At 45.9% G+C, this 18,900-nt stretch overlaps 1 protein-coding gene across 2 annotated transcripts in view; it reads left to right on the top strand.

Annotated features, from left to right (window-relative positions):
• Window positions 1-14,075: 14,075 nt before the first annotated feature.
• bcl9 (BCL9 transcription coactivator) overlaps window positions 14,076-18,900 on the top strand; it is a 57,384-nt gene continuing 52,559 nt past the window's right edge. Inside the window, exons 1-2 of one of the 2 annotated variants that reach the window (XM_080753601.1) lie at window positions 14,076-14,166; window positions 16,355-16,521. The gene's annotated coding sequence lies outside the window, so the exon portion shown is untranslated. Of the gene's footprint in view, window positions 14,167-14,314; window positions 14,657-16,354; window positions 16,522-18,900 lie in introns of those variants that run through there. The other variant, XM_080753600.1, reaches the window with a different exon arrangement.

Below are 18,900 nucleotides of genomic sequence, written 5' to 3'. Positions count from 1 at the left end.
CCCTTTTTTCAGCGTTTCACCCGTGCAGCCCTGTCCTTGCAGTATTCTAATGATTCATATTTCACATGTGCCGCCTTTTCACCCGGCCCCTGCCAACACACACACACACTGCTTCAGGGACAGCTCTGCTTCCTCCTCTCCATCTTAATTGACGGAGGAGATACTGGAGGTGGCTGCTGAGAATACGGTAGGTGGCTGAGGTGCAGCCGCCGCCACCCCCACCTTCCCCCCACCCCCCCCGACACCCCCCGGGAAAACCCACGCGCGTGCACATGACACACTAGGGATGGGATGATATGAAAATTTCATATCACGATTATTGTGACCAAAGAAATCGTGATTTACGATATTATCGCGATAATCAAAATATCACCAACATCCATTATCCCTGGGGCGGAACATTTGCCAAAAAATAGCAGATCTACAAGAGCTTGTAGATTGGCTATTTTTTTTGGCAAGGAGATTTGGCAGAGAGTGAAAAAAAGACTGTATCAAGTACGTATATTATAAGTACGTTTTAACCAATAGAGGGTTTAAATGTTACTGGATATGCAGCTCGGCAAATAAAAGGTGAATTGATCCCAGTGCATGACGGAGGATTTCACGATAAATTTAATCTCCGCGATATATGATTTATTGTGAGTGGTTTTTTTTTATCACGATAAACGATAATATCGCTTATCGTCCCATCCCTAACACACACAAACACAAACACAGAAAAGGACCGCTCCAAAAATTCTCGTGTGCGAACGCGCGTACGTGCGCTGCGGGTAATTAAGTTGTTGATTCGTCGTGGGGTCATGGGAGTAACGCGGCAGAGACGAACAGAAATGATGAAATGAAGGAAAGAGATGCTTTTAGATGAGAGAACACAATGCCTCCCTCCTTCTGCCCCCTCCCCACTCCTCTCTCTCTCTCTCTCTCTCTCTCCCTCTCCCAGGGGCGTCAATTGGGTATGGCATGGGTATGCAGCTGCCAGGAGGGAAAATAAAAATTAAATATAAATCCACGAATGTCTCTATGTCTATCTGTTTTGGTTATTATGTTGTTAAATTACAGTAAAATAACTGCAAATGCAAAATGTAACAAAATGGTCACTTTAACAAGGTATTATAATTATATTCTCCACACTTGTATTCTCCCCATCTTGACAAAATGGTATATTCCCAGGTTTCCGCAGGTCAGCTGCACAGGTGCAATTCATGTTAATTGTGGCACGTTTACTAACATGCAAGTTTAGCTGCACTTTGAACAACCATTCCAGGCTGCCATATCCAGCTCAAGAAAACCGTAGAAAACGGGGAAAAAAATAGAATGTACTTCTTAAAATAAATGTATCATGCTTGTTGCACAATCCTAAGGTTTGGCAACATGACTGGTGTATTGCCCACGCACCTTCGCGCTGCGTGTTTGGCAACATGACTGGTGTATTGCACACGCACCTTCGCGCGCGTGCAATACACCAGTCATGTTGCCATACCTTAGCTTTTTCTGAACTGACGCCACTGCCCTCTCTCTCTCTCTCCCTCTCCCTCTCCCTCTCCCTCTCTCTCTCTCTCTCTCTGTCTCACCTTCCCTAACCCCACATCTCCGCCCCACCCTCCCCTCCCTCCCCTCATCTCTCTGTCTGTCTGCCTCTCTTTTGATCTCCGGCTCTGTCCCACACTGCATATTAAGATGCCCAGGCCCCCCTGTTTGGTATTCTGGGGCGGGCACCATGCGATGCCAGTCTCCATATCCTCTCCTGCTTCTCTTCTGAAAGAGAGCAAAAAAAAGAAGAAAAAAAACCCTCTGTCTGTCTCAAGATGCTTATCCCACTAAATGGGTCTGAAATAGCTGGAGAACAGGAGGGGTGGTGGGTGGTGGTGGGGGGGGGGGGGGGGGGGGGGTAGAGGGTGGAGAGGAGAGAGAGGTATTAGACACACCACAGACAGAAGGGGGAGGGTGTGTGTGTGCGCGTGTGTGTGCGTGTGTGTGCGTGCGCGTGTGTGTGCGTGTGTGTGTGTGTGTGGTGTGTGTGGTGTGTGTAGGGGAAGAGAAGCAGAGCGATGGAGCTGATTTTAGCTGAGAGGATAATTAAACGCTATTATCACAATGGGCCAGTAATACAGCCAGCCTGTACGCAGCAGAGAGAAGCCCAGCCCTCCATGTTTGCCTTACCGAAGGAGGGAGGGAGCAAGGAATGAGGGAGGGGGGGGGCACAGATTAACAGGCGAAGGAAGAGCAAGAGAGAGAGAGAGGGAGAGAGAGAGAGAGAGAGAGAGAGAGGGTGGTAGGGAGTAGGGATGGGACGATCCGCGATACTATCGTTTATCGTGATAAAAAAACACTCACGATAATCGTATCGTGGAGATTTATCTATCGCGATATCGTCGTCCGTCATGCACTGCGATCAATTCACCTTTTATTTGCCGAGCTGCATATCCGGTACCACTTAAACCCTCTATAATTGGTAAAAGGTACTTATAATATACGTACTTGATACAGTTTTTTTCCACTCTCTATCAATTGTCTTTGCCAAAAAATAGGCGATCTACAAGCTCACAAGCTTGTAGATCTGCAATTTTTGGCAAATGTTCCGCCACAGGATAATGGATTTTGATTATGCGGATAATATCGTAAATCGCGATTTCTTTTGCTACAATAATCGTGATGTGGAATTTTCATATCATCCCATCCCTAGTAGGGAGTGAGAAAAAGAGAGAGAGAGGGGTATGGTTATAGAGAGCAAGAGAGAGAGAGAGAGAGAGAGAGAGAGAGAGAGAGAGAGAGATGGTAAAATAGGCAAACAGAATTAGAACAAGGGAGAGCGAGTGGGAGAATTTAGTGGTGGGTGATTGCTCAGTGTTTGGGATTAGTATGACTCCCTCGCCCTCTCTACCTCCCTCACTCTGTCTCTACATCCCTCTCTCTCTCTCGCTCTCTCTCTCTCTCTCTCTCTCTCTCTCTCTCTCTCTCTCTATCTCTCTCTCCTTCTATAAGCCCTGGGGATGGCACAGCTTTAGTTAAACTGCTCTATTAAACGGGCGCCTGCTGAGAAAATCAAATTATAACTTCCTTAATCAGCGAGTATCAGTGGCCCACACAGGAGCAGCCTGCTCTGACAGAGAGAGAGAGAAAGGAGACACAGAGAGAGAGACAGAGACAGAGAGAGAGAGAGACAGATAGAGAGACAGACAGACAGACAGAGAGACAGGGGGTGGAGGAGAAGAAAAAGAAGAAGTAGTAGAAGAAGAAGAAAGAAACAGAGGAGGAGGCAGTGACTGGAGACCTGAGGGAGGACGATATGAACCTGTCTCCCGTCTGCTTCGGTTCCCATGGCAACAAGATAGAGTGAGGGGGAATATGGGCTGTGGAATGTGTGCATCTGTCGTTTCCTCTCAGTGTGCATTCATATAAGCCCCGGCTGTGCTCTACTACAGTAGGATGGTGTCGCACGCCCCCAAGACGGCAGATCTACAAGCTCACGGCTGCCTCGTGGACGCGGCGCGTCGGTGAGCTTGTAGATCCTCCGTTTTCGTGCGGAAGGGGGAGAGGGAGAGAGATAAGGGATTGTTGTTATTGTTGGTTGTGCGGATGTGTGTTTGTGTGTGTGTGTGGTGTGTGTATGTTTGTGCATGCGTGTGTGCGTGTGTGTGTGCGTGCGTGAGTGTGTGTGTGTGTGTGCGCGTGTGTGCGTGTGTGTGTGTGTGCATGCGTGTGCAGGGACGTGCAGAGAATGTTAGAGAGGCAGGGGCTGAAATTCCTCAAAAGGGCCTTTCGCGAAAATACCGAAAATAGCTGACCTCCAAGCTCAGGTGCGATATGTTTCAACATAAGATGCTGAATTCAAGTTCAGGAGAGTTGGGAAAGGAAAATTCTCTTGAATGCTGCCTTCAGGTATATGGCATGGAAAGAGGGTGAGGAGAAGGCACTTTTTACAGACGCATAAAAGGGCGGGGCTCAAGCCCCTTTGATGTCCATGTGTGCACGTGCCTGTGTGTGTGTGTGTGTGTGTGTGTGTGTGTGTGTGTGTGTGTGTGTGTGTGTGTGTGTGTGTGTGTGTGTGTGTGCGCGCGCCTGTGTGTGTTCGGGTGTAGAATGAGAGTGCTCTCAATGAGACGACGTGTTTGAGATTTCATCTCATTAGGCTGCATCACCAGCCAGGTACAGTGTAGCTGCACCTACCTCGGCCCCGGCAGGGACCCTCCAGCTCGCGTTTCCCGTTGCCTCCCCACTTTATAAACATAATAGACTCGCGCAATCATAATCCCGCTCGTTAGGAGGCGATCTAATCACGCCCTGTCTCTGATTAGCCATTAACGGTCCAGTTAGTGGAATGTTGAAACACTGGTGGGTGGGCGGCTGCTTGGATCTCAGGGGCCTGCCTCCAACTCGTTAATGATCAGTTAATTAACATTGTTTCATTCCTCCAGCGTGTTTACACTCACCTGCCATTGGGAAGAGGCGGAAAACACTGCTGGGGGATGTGTGTGTGTGTGTGTGTGTGTGTGTGTGTGTGTGTGTGTGTGTGTGTGTGTGTGTGTGTGTGTGTGTGTGTGTGTGTGTGTATGTTGAGGGGGGGGAGTCGGGCCTGTAAACAAGAAGGAGAGGCGGAGACAGGAGAATGAAATTGAGGCGCGAGATGAAAGGGAAGGGAGATACATGATGTCCTCCCTACAACTGAGGTGAATACGGTGTAATGTTTACTCACGGCGAAAAACTCTCACTTTGTGCTGCAGGTCCTCTAGGTTGTCATGGCGACAAAGGCATCCTTTAAGGCATACATGGGCAACAGGAGGCCCGGGGGCCACATGCGGCCCCCACCTTCACTTAATGCGGCCCGCAGGTTAATACTGGAATACTGACATATTATTGATTACAATTCCAAACATGGAAAAAATGACCAGCTTTAATTACTTCAGTCTATATTAGTAGCTAAATGACTAGTATTTAAATGTAGTTTTATGTCTATTGTTTTTGTATTTAAGTTCATAAAGTTAACATAAGAACATATAAATGCATTTGAAATTTTAAAACAAAAGAAGAAAAAATAAAGTTACTTTTCGGGATTCCAATTCAGAAATAGCAAAAATAGCAGATCTACAAGTTCAAAACGCGTTTTGAGCTTGTAGATCGTCTATTTTTGTTATGTATATGCATTGTGGCCCTCTGGAGTGAGTGTGAAAATGTAGTGGCCATCTCCATCATCAAAGTTGCCCACCCCTGCTTTAAGGTAACAAAGACAAAGAGTTTGAATGTGAGGGGGAATGTCTATCAATGCTTAAAAGTGCCCGGACACGGGAAACATGCAACAATAGAAATAATAATATTGAATAGAATAATAGGCCACCCCAGGTGGGTATATATACTAGCATCCATTGCGTGAGCCATCATCGCCGATGATCTGCGAGGCGGTTGCTTGTCTCTGTTACTCATAGCAACACTGCATACCATGATAATAGGCTGACTGATGATTGGTCAGACTGCCGAGCTCCGGTAAGTGACCTCATCGCTGTGTGTGAGTGAGCTCACTGTCTCAGTATTTTGATAACCCTGCCAAGCCTGGCCTGCTTCTCAGCACGGTCACACAACCTGTTAATGAACTCCCTAAACAAGTCCAATCACTTGCCTCCCTACTGTAGGCCACAAGGAACTGTCAAATCACCCCCACCCCTACACACACAAACACACACGACACACAATTCAATTCAATTTCAATTCAAAGGGCTTTATTGGCATGAGAAAAGATACGTTTACATTGCCAAAGCAGAAGTGTACACAATACAATACAATCAGAACAAAATATGTACAGGTGAAAACAGTTTTCATGCATCACGGTAACGTGCAGGCAGAGCAGTGATATATACAATGGTTTTTAAGGTGGTTGGGTTCCATTTGATATCCTTCTCTTATCACAGCAGCTCACGAATCTTGCTGCTGTGTTTGCACATTGTTTTACTTCCCCCAGCAGGTATGGGAGTTTTTCATCATTGGTCATATTTTGAAACTCTCCTTGGGTGGTTACGATCTGTGGGAAGTATGTGTCTCTGATGTCTTGGTACAGCGGACAGGTGGTTAGAAAGTGTAGCTCAGTTTCCACTTCATTTTGTGTGCAGTGGGTGCAAAGTCTGTTTTCTCTAGGGAGCCAGGTATGCCTGTGACGTCCTTTCTCGATTGCAAGACTGTGCTCACTGAGTCTGTACCTAGTCAAGATTTGTCTTTGTTTTGGGTCGGCCACCTTGCTCATATTCTGCCATGGTGTATTCTCTGTTTAGGGCCAAATAGCATTCTAGTTTGCTCTGCTTTTGGGTTGCTTCTCTCCAATGTGTCAGGTAGCTTTCTTTCTGCTGTTTTATAATTTGGTTTAGTCACACACGCACGCACGCACGCATGCACGCACACACACACACACACACACACACACACACACACACACACACACACACACACACACACACCACCTCTGCCAGTCTTAAGGCTTGCTATGCACTTGTGACACAGTGTGAGCAGTGAAAATGCTTACTTTAGTCTGCATAAACACACACACACACACACACACACACACACACACACACACACACACACACACAGTACTGAAATGTTGAATATGGTATGCAGCTGTTAGCAGGCGCTTATCCACAGTGCCTTACAAAGTAAAGCAGTGCCATAACAAGTAATCGAGGAATTCGGCTGCTGGGAGAGCAAGGATACGCAAATTAACCAGGACAGGGGCTCTTCAACGTTTTCAGGCCAAGGACCCCTTAGCTGAGAGAGAGATGAAGCAGGGACCCCCACAACCTTTTCATAGATTCCATAGTTTAATCGTTTGACAGCACAGTCAGTCATCAGTGTATTTTGGATTCACGTTAATGTGTATTTTCAGATACTTAACCACTTGAACCGTCAATACTTAATAAACGTGACCTTTCTTAGTCTACTTAGTCTGCTCTTTTTCCCCTCTACACCAAACCTCTTTGCCAAAAAAGCCGATCTACAAGCTGCGAGGCGTTGTGAGCTTGTAGATCTGCTATTTTTGGCAAAGGTTCTCCGAATATGGACACTAGTAGGGTTCAAGTGGTGAATATAAAAAAGGAAAATAAAAACAAGTTTCTATCACACAACGATTTGGAGGATATCGACTCTGAGGACCCCCTAGGGGTCCCAGACCCCCTGTTGAAGACCCCTGAACTAGGATAACAAGTAGGCAACGTCGCAAGAATCCTCCTAACTAGTTCATCATGACATGCAGATGGAAAGATGTGAGAGACTCCAGTTTCATTGTTTTCAACAGTATAGATGACATGTCATGACATAAGATGACTACATTGCCAGATGATTATACAGGAACACAGCACAGCAGCGATGCGTTCCCCAGGCCCCAGCCCTCCCTAATTAAAAACGTCACTGTTAAAATACTGAGTGTTACGGGGTGTACTGTTCCTCCCTCTGCTGTGTCTACAGTGTACCTCCCCGGCAGCATAAGTGTGCTTATTAAATTTTTAAATAAGGCAGATGGTATTAATGATGATAAGCGCGACCGTCCACGTCGGTGTCCCGATTTATGCACACGCGCACACACAAACGGACGCGCACACCCACACACACAGACAGACAGACGTGTGAACAGAGCAACAGGCAGAGACAAACAGACAGACGAACGGACGGTCAGCAGGCAGAAGATAGACAAACAGACAGACAGGAAGGCAGACCAATAGACAAGAGAACTAGAAAAGACAGGCAGATGGCAATGCATACGTACATGAACACTGTCTTGTTTTGCGCCAAACAACCAACACACAGGCACTCATGACGCACAGTCACAAAAAAAAGTCTCTCATCTTCACATTGGCATTTCATTACAAGGTTTTCCCAAATGCTGATATATTATAAAGTATAAGGGGAAGGGTTCGTTGTTTTGCCATTTCCAGTGTGTCCTCAGACAGCTAGTCATGATGATGCCAGAGAGTCACAATGCTGGAGAGGTAGAAGAACGTTGTCCTGAAGAACTCTGCTAGTGTGCATGTCTAATGGAGAGGTAGAAGAACGTTGTCCTGAAGAACTCTGCTAGTGTGCATGTCTAATGGAGAGGTAGAAGAACGTTGTCCTGAAGAACTCTGCTAGTGTGCATGTCTAATGGAGATGTAGAAGAACGTTGTCCTGAAGAACTCTGCTAGTGTGCATGTCTAATGGAGATGTAGAAGAACGTTGTCCTGAAGAACTCTGCTAGTGTGCATGTCTAATGGAGAGGTAGAAGAACGTTGTCCTGAAGAACTCTGCTAGTGTGCATGTCTAATGCACCCCAGTCTGGGAGCAGTGCCAGTCCACAGTGGGCTTTATCACACACACACACACACACACACACACACACATACGAGAGAGAGAGAGAGAGAGACAGACACACACACACACACATATGAGAGAGAGAGAGAGAGAGAGACACACACACACATACGAGAGAGAGAGAGAGAGAGAGAGAGAGAGAGAGAGAGAGAGACACACACATACGAGAGAGAGAGAGAGAGAGACACACACACACATACGACACACACACATACGAGAGAGAGAGAGAGAGACACACACATACGAGAGAGAGAGAGAGAGAGAGAGAGAGAGACACACACACACACACATACGAGAGAGAGAGAGAGAGAGACACACACACACACATACGAGAGAGAGAGAGAGAGAGAGACACACACATACGAGAGAGAGAGAGACACACACACACATACGAGAGAGAGAGAGAGAGAGAGAGAGAGAGACACACACACACACACATACGAGAGAGAGAGAGAGAGAGAGACACACACATACGAGAGAGAGAGAGAGAGAGAGAGAGAGAGACACACACACACACATACAAGAGAGAGAGAGAGAGAGACACACACACACACACACACACACACATACAAGAGAGAGAGAGAGAGAGACACACACACACACACACACACACACACACACACACACACACACACACACACACACACACACACACACACACACACGAGAGAGAGAGAGAGAGAGAGAGAGAGAGAGAGAGAGAGAGAGAGAGAGAGAGAGAGAGAGAGAGAGAGAGAGAGAGAGAGAGAGACACACACACACACACACACACACACACACACACACACATACGAGAGAGAGAGAGAGAGAGAGACACACACACACACACACACACACACACACACACACACACACACACACACACACACACACACACACACATACGAGAGAGAGAGAGAGAGAGAGAGAGAGAGAGAGAGAGAGAGAGACACACACACACACACACACACACACACACACACACACACACACACACACACACACACACACACACACACACACACACACATACAAGAGAGAGAGAGAGAGAGAGAGAGAGAGAGAGAGAGAGAGAGAGAGAGAGAGAGAGAGAGAGAGAGACACACACACACACACACACACACACACACACACACACACACACACACACACACACACACACATACGAGAGAGAGAGAGAGAGAGAGAGAGAGAGAGAGAGAGAGAGAGAGAGAGAGCTTTGTGGTGTGTCACTGATCTGTGCTAGCATGCACAAACATGTCCAACATTACCCTGGTCTTGCTTGTCAAAAGTCACAAATATGCAGCACTCATGCAGAGGTTTTGTGACTATGTCATCCCACTATGATGACTTTCATGCAACAGATGATCTGAGAGGCCCGGGGGCCATGATGGCAAGTTTGATGCAGAGGAGAAGCATGCAAATGAACCGAGCCCCTGTGTGAGTAATGGGAAGAACATTCCATGTGCTCTGCAAAAACACGGACGGAAAGAAAAGGATGGAACATGCAACACTTTGCATGCATACATGTGACACATGCATGTGACACGTTTACTATATGAATACAATTTGCTCAAAATGAAGCGTGCTCTCTCTCTCTCTCTCTCTCTCTCTCTCTCTCTCACACACACACACACACACACACACACACACACACACACACACACACACACACACACACACACACACACACAGTGTATTGGCAATAGTAGCTATGTAGCTATGGATTCACACTGATTTAGCAATTATTCATGAATCATTTCAGCAAGAAACTAATGGCTCCCACTCCCACATTATGAATAAACACACATACACACATCTGTATATGCACACAAACATGCACAGCACACACACACACACACACACACACACACACACACACACACACACACACACACACACACACACACACACACACACACACATACACACACAAGCTTATCAGAGATGGGGAATGACAAGGGCCTCCGAGGAAGAGTGAGACATTAAGAACATGCAATGCCAGAGTGGTCCTCCTCAATAATTTATTAAGATACATTTCAAATCTAACTCAAATGCGTAGGCTAATAATGGCGAACTGGGGATTGAATTAATTTGTGAACTTCAAAATCATACCGCCCCTACCCACACACGCACGTGCATAATAATTAAACCTGCCAGTGCCACACATATTAGTTTTGTTGTTGTGGATCCACACTCGTTGTCAGGCAAGTGCACACATAGACATCAAAGGGGGCTTGAGCCCCTGCCATTTACCCGTCTGTAAAAAAAGTGCCCTGTCCAGGCCATGAATGCAGTTTTTACAATGGTGAAAGACATGCAAATTTTCTCTTTCCATGCCATACCTGAAGGCAACATTCAAGAGAATTGCCTTATCCAAACTCTCCTGAACTTGAATGCAGCAGCTTACGTTGAAAGAATTGCCCTTTCTGTGTAGAAATCCATGCCGTTACGCCACATCTCCAGTATTGACTTGATTATGCTTAGTTCAGTGTGGTATCACGCTCCGAAAATAGCCGACCTCCAAGCTCACAACGTGAGCCAAAAGGCCCTTTTAGAAATTTCAGCCCCTGCCTCTCTAACATTCTCTGCACGTCCCTGCTCAATTTGAATTGCATTGTGTAAAATCTTCTTCTTGCACAGAATGAGGCAGAATGGGTGGGAAACCTGTAAGATTGTCCTCCTCCTCCTGTGTGACCCTATGTTTCAACAGCGGGCAACAGCCGGCGACTCTGGGCAGTGTTGTCCAAAAGATAAACTATTTTCATGTTTTTGGGAGTGTGTGTGGCCTGGCTACAGGTGAGAAATGTAAAGGCTATATCGGTACACATTCCAAGGGGCACGGTGGTGCAGTATACTCACCGCTAGAAGGTCCTGGGTTCGATTCCCGATGGGGACGCAGTGGGTGTGTTCTCTCCTCCGCGTCATCGGTGCCCATCCTCTAGGTTGGCAAAAGGGCCTTTCTGTGTGGAGTTTGCATGTTCTCCCCGTGTACCCTAGGGTAGGTACCCTCACAAAAAAAACATGCAGTAATCCTAGTCTCTACAGGGGGAGACTCTCTCCATTCCGACATGTCGCCACTCCGAAATTGACTTCTCATTGTCGGAGTGGCGACACTCCCATAGGGGTTAAGTTTAGGGTTAGGGTTAGAGATAGGGTTAGTGTCGGAATGGAGACATGTCAGAAAGGAGACATGTCGGAGTGGCGGGATGTAACCCCAGCCAGGGTGCCTAATGGAGGGGAAAGGAACTGGTTGGAATAATGTGTTCCTTCCACGCGCTACGTCCAACCGGGGAAACTCCCCCCATCAGGTGATAAAAAGCGGCTTGGACTCCTCATGCATAGAAGGAAGCATGAGGTCAGTGCATAATTTGCTCTCTCCCCAGGTTGGCAGAGGGAGAGTAGCGCCCAGGATTATTACATGACAATGGGCACAGGGTGAAAAGAATTACACATTCCAAGTTTGTCATTTTCATTTAGCAAATGCATTTTGTTTACCGTTATTTTGTTGTATATTTCCTTTAATATAGTGTTTACCATTTTATTGCCGGGAACGTTCGTTCGTGCATGCACATATGTATGTGAGTGTGTGTGTGCGTCCTACAGGTGAGAGATGTCGGCTATATAGTTAGACACAGGCACATGCACACATAGACATCAAAGGGGGCTTGAGCCCCTGCCCTTTTATCCGCCTTTATTTCTGCATTTCTTTCACCTATGGAGAGTACCTATTATGTCGGTAAAGGATCAGACCATCGCAGACTTTTCTAACAAACTTTACTTGACTTTTCAAAGCGTGTAGCAGCAGCAACAACAAAAACAGAAGTGCCGTGTGACAACGTACATTATCAATCAAAGCCCAGGCCCCAGATAATTCCCGCACATCCAGGGGCGGGCATTTGCTCTACGCAGACTACGCAACTGCGTAGAGCCCCTAGGCAGAGGGGGCCCCCTGCTGGGCTCATTATTCTGAGCATTTAGGAAAAAAAGTAAGTCTCTAGCCCATTCCTGTCAAAAGTTATGATTTTTTAAAGAATTGACCAACTGCTCACTGGAGTCAATAGATTTCACACAGAGACCAGCTGGCGACAATTGAGTTGGTTGATTGGAATGTTAAGTGATCAGCTCTCTCTCTTGTCTCTCTATGAATTTCCTGCACATACGTGCAATATCCAAACTGTACTCAAGGATTACACATATTAGGCTTGAAAATGAAAATAAATTATTTTATCTATATTTTGAAAAATAATAATTAAAAAGAAATTGTAAAAATATAAAATTTAAAATATTATTATTCACTGATATTCCCTTATTGTTATTAAAATAATTATTGTCCTGCATCAAATATGTCCTGTATAAAAATATACATATAGGCCTACTCTATATACATTACCTTACTTACCTTACTATACTCTTCTTAAATTAATCAAATAGATCCAAAATGATTGTGGTTAGGTATTTAAAACCAACCATAATGACAACAAATAGGCTTCCTCTGCCTCTGCTCTTCATTGTCTTGTCAAGTTCATTGTCTTGTCATGCTAAATCATCACTTTTTCAGAATAGGTATTGAGTTGGAGGGTGGCATTTTTAATTCCTGCGCTTCGCGCGCGCGCATACTGTTTTTCGTGCATACCTATTTTTCACGCGCGCTCATGGGGGGGCCTCTTTTACTACCTTTGTGGGGAGCCCCCAGTTTATAAAAACCGCCCCTGCGCACATCACAACAACAGGGCAGGCAAAACAGTCAAGCGCTGCACGATCAAACTGAGGATCATTATGCATAACAGAACACTCACTGGAACACTAGTCAGTGAGGCGTTATTGGAAAGGACACCCGGGCTCCAGGGAAACCCCGCCCACCGAAGCTTTTGATTGGCTGAAGCGGAGCTAGGGAGCGCTCAATTGTAGTCGCTTGGACAGGGCGTTTATCGTGGGCTTGCCCAGGCCTTACGGCCTGGGCATAAATATAACGATTGCATTCACCACGGCTTCGTAACTCGCGCGGCCGGCCCTGGCCCGCTCTTCAAGGCCACTCGCGCCTGCGGCGCTCGGGGGCTAAGAGCAGGACCAAGGTCCGCTGGCCTTCGCGCCGCTTGCAGTGTCGTGGACAATCGAGCGGCTCCGTCTGGAGCCCGGGTGTCATTTCCAATAACGCATCAGTGAGACATAACAGTACCCTCTCCAGGTGAAAGAAATGCAAATGTCCTCTTTCCATGCCATATCTGAAGGCATTCAAGAGAAATGCCATGTCCAAACTTTCCTGAACTTGAATGCAGCGTCTTATGTTGAAAGAATTGCCCTCTCTCTCAAGCTTGGAGGTCTGCTATTTTCTATATTTTCCCACCAAAAGGCCCCCCTTTTTTTTTTTTTTTTTTTAAATGTCAACCCCTGCCTCTCTAACATTCTCTGCACGTCCCTGGTTAGACATCCCTAGTTTGCCATTTTCATTTATCTAATTTTCTTGTATATTTCCTTTTCATAAATAGTGTTTAATACTATTTAATGGGGGACATTTGTGTCTCTCTGTGTCTCTCTCTCTCTGCTGTCCGACAGACAGTAACATTCTCACTGGCATACAGACCTGACCTAGAATTGCTACTTAGAATTCGGGCTAAACCAACACGGCTGGAACGGGCGGGGGTGGTGGGAGGGGGGGGAGACGACAGGAAATCTTGACTGGATGTAATGGAGTAGGACCACTGGAAAAGGCTCGGGCGAAAAGGGGGGGAGACACTACATTCTCTATTTTACAATGCTTAGCGTGGATAATGTTGTGATCTGATAAGTGCACGCCGTAACGCGGATTCCTCTGCCACTAGAGGAGGAAAAAAAACGGGGCATTTAACGGGAAAACATTCCAAGGTAAGTTTTTTTTTTGTCGGGAGGGGGAGAGAAAGTGTCGCTGGCAACGGCTCGCCTCCTCTCCTCTGGCAAAGCGGTACACGCGGGTCCTCCTCCCGGGGACATCTCACTCCGGTATCCGTTCTCCTCCTGCCTCTGTCCCCGAAGGGCTGCTTGCTAACAAACCCCCCCACAACCAACCAAACCAACCAACCATCGTGTGTCTGGCCCTGGCTAAAAAAGACAAACCCGATCATCGCCCCCCCGGTTTTTCAACCACAATGCAGGTTTTTTTCCGCGCTACAACAACGGTGGATTATTGTTATTCGGATATGTTTGCGGAATGGTGTGAGACGCGCGGAGCAATATTGGTTTTTTAACCCATTATAACCAGCAGAAAGACAAGAGACAGAGAGGAGTGGACCGCCCGTGCTTCTTCGTTGGAAATGGAAAAAAGGGGATACGATGCAGCATGCATGTTCTACATTCTTCAAGATAATCGGGGCCATTGGTATTGTATTTGTTTTCGCTATGAATATTGTATGATATTATTTCTTTAAACGCGCAGCCAGATTATAGGCCTTCGGCTTTGGGCTGATTGTGTCGGCCAGCCTTCTACATACAAATCCAGCCGAGCGAAATTCGGTGGCGATTTAATTGTTACATTGTTACACCCGGAGCCAACAACACAAGAACTTGGGGAAATGCACAGCATTTTGGTCGTGGGAGGGGCCATTTTTATTAGACAAAGCCTTTACGAAAAAGAAAAATGCTATCTTCGTTGTGTTCTATTTGTGTGCTTCTTCTTGGCGGCTGTGTTTCCAGCGTCGTCGTCGTTCTAGTCTCGGTCTCTCGGCCGCCGCCAGCAGTGCCTCCCTCTCGGGGAAGACTTTGTTTGCGCTGGCCGAGGCTCCATGAATGCAAGTGCTGAAGTCCTCCCTTCCCCCCAGCTCTCTCTCTCTGCCTGCGAAACAGGAACAACTTCTTTTAGGAAGAAGGGGAAAAAAAGGAAAAAAAGTTCCTGGAGTTTTGAGAGCGCCATGGAATACTTTTGTCCGCCAAGCGTTGTCCAGTGAGGCGCTGAGATTTCAGGGGGGAATTCTTGTCTGTGCACTAGGTTGTGTTGTGTTTATCTGACAACGGTTAGCTTTGTGAAAAAATACGTATGAAAACACTTTGGGCTGGCTGTCTTCTTGTGAAGCCCTGCTTGTTCTGTTTTAGTGCCTTACCCAGGCCCGTATGAAGAGAGCATTGAACATGTCCAGCCCAAGGCTTTGCCATTGAAGTTAAAGTTCTGAATGAGAATGAGTTTTAGAGGTCTTAAATGGCAGTGTAAATGTGACTTTAGTTTAGTTATCAGAGCCCCTTAGTTCCAACTTACAAGGGTTTAGTTATAGAGGCTTAAGCAATTTGTTTTCTTGAGACAATGCTTTTAAGGACTCTGATAAAAAAAATAATCCAAAGTTCTATTTATCTAGTGTCACAATTAGCCCATACATACACCATACATTTCAACTGTCCCCCCTCTATGAATTGAAATAGCTTGGGCTTCGTTAACTTAATAGACCTGTGAAGATGGTGAAGATATTGTAATTTAACATGTTTGTGTTGACATTAGGTTATCGCTCACCTCTTCATTGTAAAATGACCGTCAAGTCCATGAAATGCAATGAAAATGTCTGTTTACTGACCCTACTGCTGTATGCCAGCAAGTGTTGGGTGTTTGGTGGAAGCTGAACAGACTTATGAAGATATTGTAATTTAACATGTTTGTGTTGACATTAGGTTATCGCTCATCTCTCCATCGTAAAACGTCCGTCAAGTCTATGAAATGCACTGAAAAGGTCCCTTTACTGACCCTACTGCTGTATGCCAGCAAGTTGGTGTTTGGTGGAAGCTGCCCAGGACATGAGGAATCACAAAAACCCTAGATATTATATCATGCCCTGTCCCATAGTCCCTTGTGTGTACACGTGTTGATAACTGAGGCATAAATCGATGTTGGGGTAAAGGGAAAAAAAATGACTATATGCTGTTACCGCGGCCCCAAAGGATCTGAGCTTTGCACCGGCTAAATACGCTGGTTATGTGTTTGCTACATGCTGGCCTTGTCAACATGAGGCAGTGAGTGCTTTTCCCTGCCTCCTTGCTTGTTTGCGAATCACCGGTTGAACACAGTTCTCTCTCTCTCCCTCTCCCTCTCTTCCAGGTGTGAATGATTTGTGGCTGTAGGGTGTCGTGAGTTGACCAGGTTCAGTGCGCAGCCTCCGTGGCTGACTGGGAGGAGTCGAGAGGAGAGCAGACATCAGTGCCCAGGGGACCTGAGGCCTGGTTCTCCATATGAGGCCCTGCTGAAAGGGCAGGGGGGCTTCTGAGGTAACCCGGCACACTGTCTTACACTTTCTCACACTGTTTGTTTCATGCATGCCCCTCTCTCTCATCTGGCGCACACACACACACACACACACACACACACACACACACACACACACACACACACACACACACACACACACACACACACACACACACCGCAAACAAAGAAAGCGAGAGTTCTAAAGGCTCTATCATAGTACGGGGTGAAGAGCTATGACTTCACCGCAGTGTAGTTTTCTAGTTATCGCCTAAAAATGTATAACAGAGCCTAGGTGATTGCTAGAAAACTACACCGCGGTGAAATGATAGCTGTACTATATCATAGTATACCCTGTACTATGATGATATGCCTTAACCCCCCCGTTTCTCGTTGCAGATAAGTAAAGCAACTCACTTGCTTTACTTATCTGCAAGCATCATTGCCGAAATGCCAAACATTTCTGGAGTAATTACAGTGTTGCAGTACTATTTTAGCCCAAATTAAAGTGCAACAACAAGCACAAAATATGTTCATGTTTATTTTTCATTTCTCCAGATTTAAGGTCGTTGCACACTGCTGCTTTCTTTCGGCCGAATATAGGAGCGAATTTCGGGGCATGTACATAAAGAAATCAACCTCAAGTTATGTCAATCACTTTTGCACACTGCCGTTCTTTTCGGACCACTGGGTCCCTTGCGCTCTCTAGCTTGCTCTCTCTCTCTCTCTCTCTCCTTGCCCTGAAAAACGTATTTCGCAATGAAAAAGCGCAGCAGTGTGCAACCAGCTTCAGTACTGTTTTTTCTTTCTACATACGGTCTAAAATGTCCATACACTGTTATATGTCTTTGTCAAGATGTTCCATAATAGTCTTGTTTTGCGTTTACCATTTTTTGGGGTTTGTAATTTTCTTAAAGGCCAACTTGTTTTGTTTTACATTATTGACCATGGCAGGAAGAACTGCTATAATTCAGAAGGGAATAAATAAGGCATTGTCCGTACTTAAAATCTCTCTATATCTTTTGACTTTAAGCTGTAGCGGTGCCCACGTATATAGCTGCATTCTTATGAGAGGGAGGCCCTGAATCGTACAGGGGTTGCCCTGTAACATGACCCCAGTTGATGCTTATGGAAGTGGCTCATGACGAGGAACCCTGGGCTGCGTTGCTTTGGCCCTACCGGGGCCATGTTTGGACTCATCCTTAGAACTTGTACATGCTGAGGACATGGGCCCGGTCACTGGGTGAACTGCCTGAGAACACTATCCACAGTGTTTATTTGTCTGCTATCTAATCCAAAGAGTGTTAACCAGAAACCACAGTGAGGTGAAGCGCGGAGGGGAAGTGGATATTGATGTGAAGCGGCAGGGGATTTATTTTCTTCTCTGTGGATCGGCCTCCCTTGTTTCCTTGCATTTGTTTGCTTCATGGGTTTTCTAATTAAAATCGCAGGGCTTACGTTGTGTGTGTGACATGGTAGGGTGAATTTGATGAGTGGTGTGTGTCCCTTTGCCTCAGTGTGGGGCGACAGAGGGGGGGGGGGGGGGGGGGGGGCACGCCTCCCCAGACACAGATGACACCATGTGTGTCTATCTTTCAGTTGACAGAGTTGCTGAAGGCAAAATTCTACTTTGTCAAACGTCCATGCTAAGTTCAGTTCAGTTGAAAATACGTTGTTTGACAAAGTATACACTAGTCCTTCTGTGACTTCATCTTTTCAAGTGTAAAACGTAGGTTTGTAAAGCTTTTGATAATTACAGATGGGGAAGGACTGGTTCTTATTTCCACCTACGATGTTTCTTACGAAAACATCCAGGCAACGCCTACATTTCAGTTGCTAAGTCAAGAGCAATTCATTGTTGAATGTGTATTGTGAAATTATTTAGACTTTACGTGCCAAGTGTACAGCCTTCAAAGTGTCACGCAGGTTGTTGGGAAGTTGGGCGCCATTTGGTTTCAGTGCTTATAGTCCGAATGATGAGTTTGTGTATTCTTGAATCTGTACCACATGTTATCTTTCTTAAATGACTGGCTGCCTGACTAAATCCTGTCAAATGTGCAACATTTGCAAGAATAGTCAAATACTAATTACTGCGGATAAGAAACCTGCCACTGAAGCAAAGAGAGAAGTTTCCAAGTTACACCCAGATGTCTTATCTTGTTTGCCATTTAGAAGCATTGTCCTCTCAAATTGTAAACTCGCTGCAATGTTTAGCTAAACAGTGTTCAATTGAAAATAAATAAAAGGGAAAACATGCTTAAAGGTTATATTGCAAATTCCCTGCAGAATGACAGAAAATGAATGTAAGGTATAAGAATGGGACAATATGAAAATGTCATGACACGATTATTGTGACCAAAGCAATTGCGATCTACGATATTATCGCGATAATCAAAATATCT

This window comes from Nannobrachium achirus, assembly GCF_963921795.1.
Source record: "Nannobrachium achirus genome assembly, chromosome: 22".
In the NCBI taxonomy this organism is placed as follows: domain Eukaryota; kingdom Metazoa; phylum Chordata; class Actinopteri; order Myctophiformes; family Myctophidae; genus Nannobrachium; species Nannobrachium achirus.
This window is presented reverse-complemented; position numbering and strand designations above follow the sequence as displayed.